The sequence below is a fragment of the Arachis hypogaea genome, chromosome 11 (assembly GCF_003086295.3).
Source record: "Arachis hypogaea cultivar Tifrunner chromosome 11, arahy.Tifrunner.gnm2.J5K5, whole genome shotgun sequence".
Classification (NCBI taxonomy): Eukaryota; Viridiplantae; Streptophyta; class Magnoliopsida; order Fabales; family Fabaceae; genus Arachis; species Arachis hypogaea.
This window is the reverse complement of record NC_092046.1, coordinates 22,514,576-22,518,711: the sequence shown is the minus strand read 5'-3', so window position 1 is coordinate 22,518,711 and position 4,136 is coordinate 22,514,576.

Sequence of the window (4,136 nt, the reverse complement as noted above, 5' to 3'; positions counted from 1 at the left end):
ATGTTCAACATAATAATATTTTTTGTATAGTATTTTAATGAATGTCATGTAAATATGTTAAGCAAGTAGAAATAAAAAATGAAAAATTCTTATATAATAAATCTGAATTAAACAAAATAATTATTAACAAAAATTATAAAAAAAAAGTACAAATTGACTTGTGAAAGATGCAGAGAAGCCAAAAAGGAAGGAGAAAAAAATTTCCAGTGAGCACAGAGAGAAAAAGTGTGATTAGAGTAATTAAAAGTGTTAAATAGCAAGATACCTAAAACTGTTAGCAGCCCTTTCTAATTATATCAGCTTATAGTTTACAGACTCATTACAAGAAATAGTTTAACTAACTAGCTATTAATCATCTAATAATATTTTACTAATGACCAACTATCTTCTAAATTTTAGCTCATAAAGATCCCTCAATGTGGTAGTACTTGATTGATAAAAATCAAACATACCAAGCTTGGAAACACATGAAAAAAAGAGAACTGGAGTCTGGAGATAGGGTTTTAGTGAAGAAATCCGCAACTTGATGAGATGTATGAATTGGAAAATGATGAAGCATTCCACTATGGACCTTGTATATGTCAATGTGTTTGGTGTACTTATGGAAGACCGGATTAGTTGTGATATGGCTGGCAGATTAGCTGTCATAGTAAAGAGAAATTGGTTGAGGATGAGGAATGTAAAGATCCTTGAGGAGGTAAGAAAGTCTACGAGTATTCTGCCTCAGAAGATAATCTAAAAACAGTGGACTATTTCTTGCTTTTCCAAAAAATGAGGGAAGAGCCAAGAAAGAAATAAAAACATGTGATAGAGCGATGAGTATCGAGACACTGCCCAATCAGAATCAGAAAAGTCAGAGAGTCTAAGTTCAGAATTAGCTGCGAAAAATAGAACACGAAATGCAGCTTGTAAATGAATATCATATGGTTTTCCTAAGAATTCACTGAGTTTTCCAAATAAAAAGCTAATGTCTGGTTGTGTATTAGTGAGAAAAACTAAATAGCCAATCAATCTGCAATATCTCTGAACATAAGTGAAGGGGGAGCTAGATTCTTTGGAGAGCTTCAATAAGTATTCCATAGGAATTGAGGCTGGTTTGGCACCTAAAAGTCCACACTCCTCCAATAAATCCAAGGCATATTTGCGCTGCCAAAGAATGATTCTAGCTTTGGTTCTTGCAACTTTGAATCTAAGAAAATATTTGAGATTGACAAGCTTCTTGATTTTGAATTGATCATCGAGAATAGCTTTGATGAATTGAATTTCAGCAAGGTCATTTCCATCTAATACCAAATCATCAACATAGGCTAGTATGACCGTGAAAGAGGCAACATCTAATTTGGTAAATAAAGAATAGTCGTTCCTTGATTGTTTGTAATTGTTGGCAACAAGAATTGAACATAGTTTGAGGTTTCATTGCCTACTTGTTTGATTGAGTCCGTAAAGAGACTTATCAAATTTGCAAACCAAATCAAAAGATGTGATGGCTAATCCTGGTAGAGGTCTCATGTACACAATTTTATTCAATTCTCCATGCAAAAAGATCGCGTTGACGTTAAGATGATGGCAATGCCAACCATATGATACGTATTTAGGAGGATATTTTTGTCATTTTAGAAATAAGAGATAGAATGGTAATCTTATCATCTTCAAGAATCTGAATACCAGAAGAATTATACTATGTCGATATTGGACATCAAGGAAACCAAGAGTTCTTTCCAAAAGCAGTGGTGTTGAAATGGCGACAACTTATAAGGCCTATTAGAATAAGTGAGGACAGTAAGAATCCCAACAATGTGATTTTTAAATCCAGTAAAAGACACAAACTTAATATTTATTTTTGAATTTATTAGGTCTATTTTTAGTTGATTTTGTTATTAAGGTTTGTTAAAAAATTTGATTTAGTTCTAATTTGTGTAGTAGTATTTTTAAGTATTTTAAATTTAAATCAATATGATATAATCCAATAAGATCAAATATTATTTAAATTAAGTTATTTTATCTTTAGGAGATTTAAATTAAATTATCTTATAGTATCTTTTAGACTAATATGTTAGGAGTCTATTTAAACACATAGGTGCAATGACATATTCAACACTGACAACCCTTGGACAGACCATAAGGTTGTTGCCTTGGCCAGAATTACCGCCAAGGACTTACAGGTTTACAGGAATCGAAGCAATGCCTTTAGGTCTCTCCGAAATTGCCTGTGTTGGGAACCACCGGTAGGCAATAGTTTTAAAGTTAATTGTGATGCAAGCTTGTATATGGATTCAAATTTAGCAGGATTTGGGTGTATTATTAGAGATTCTAAGGGAGATTGGATCTCGGGCTGCTCTGGAAGCATTCCCCCTTGGTCTATAATCAGATGTGAATTATTTGCTGCTTGGAGGGGGCTGGTTTTAGCTTGGGATTGCGGTTTGAGGGATATTATATGTGAAACAGATTGCCTTGACATTCTGCCCATCATGCATGAGCTTACAAGTGGGTATCCATCTGAAGTAACAGATTTGGTTCACAAGATTCAGGAGCTTTTATCTCGTCATTGGCTTGTTCACGTTGAATGGGTGTCCCGAGAAGCAAATAGAGCTGCGGATTGGATGGCTAAATATGGTGCCAAGAGTAACTCTAATCATGTTATTTGGTCTAAGCCTAGTGTTGATCTCCAACGAATCATCCACTCGGATTTAGAATAGTTTTTGCTTTGTTTCTTTCCTTGTTTAGTCACCAAAAAAAAAAAAAAACACTTTTTGTGAGACAATTTATAAAATTTTTGATGAATAAATGTTATGGGTGCTAATATGCACATTTTTTATTATGTAATTAAGTGAGGTGAGTGAGTTCGCGTGTTGCATTAAGAAATTTGAAGGATTTAACCTAAAGTAATTCTTTAGTGTTAGTTCTTTCAATTTTGATCTCTCTGATCAAGGTTGCCAAGGACAAATTTTTTGAAGGTTTAGTAAAAAAAATCTTTTCAGTGACCTATGTTGCTAAGAATAAGTTTCTTAGAGGTCTAATAAAAAAAATCTTTATCTATCTTTTTATGTTTTTGCTATGTCGTCTTTTTTCTTATTCCTTCCAATTTTTTTCTGTATCTTTTCTTATCCTTTCATTCTTCGCCCCTAATTTTCTTGCCATTTGGCATAAGTTACAGGTCATAGGTAAATTTTTATTTATCTATACATTTTAGAATTTTTGTATAATCTCTTTGTTTTTTTCTTTAATTTCTGCAAATTTATTTTAGAGTGAAAAAAAATTCAAAAATTTTTATTTAATTTTTGTTTCTACAATTACTATATCTTAAAATCAACCTCTGCAAAAAAAAATTGCAAAAAAAAAAAAGAGTTGCAAAAACAAAATACAGTTTTCAAGCTTCTACAACAAAAAAAAAATCATAAATTTTTCAGCTTTATTTAGCTTTTCAGAATGACTTTGGGTTCCAATTAGGATTCATTTTTTTTGTTTCTGTCACTTTAGTGTCACTCATTATTTTTTTTTCTGTTTATATATTTTGGTTATTTTCTTGTCAAATCAAAAGTTTCTATTATTCAAATGAGTCCTGTTACACATCCAAGCAATTTTACATTCAAGTTTATCTAAGTTATTTAGTTTACGCTGCGGGACTTTGTCTTCTTCTTCTTCTTTTTTCTCCTCCTCCTCCTCCTCCTCTTGCTTCTTCTTCTTCTTCTCCTTCTCCTTTTTCTTCATCTGTTTTTTCATTATCGTCATCGTTACCACCACCATACCACCACATCCATCTCCTCCTCTTCCTTCTCCTCCTCCTGTTTTTTTTTATTTGAATTTCTTTTATCTCCTCCTTTTTTTTCTTCTTTCTCTTCTATCATCATTATCGTTATCACCAACAACACCAACATTTTGCTAACATCTTATTGATTCTGATTCTCTATGGTGATCGGATGAATTGAAAATATTATCAAAACGAAACTATTGTATAATACCAAATGAACCGAAAATGGTTCATTATATAAATTCGAATTCAGAAACACCTGCTTTTCGAATGAACCGAAAATATTATCAAAATGAAACTATTGTATAATAACAAATGAACCGAAAATTGTCCATTATATAAATTCGAATTCAGAAATACTTGCGTCTCGAATGAACCAAAAATTAGT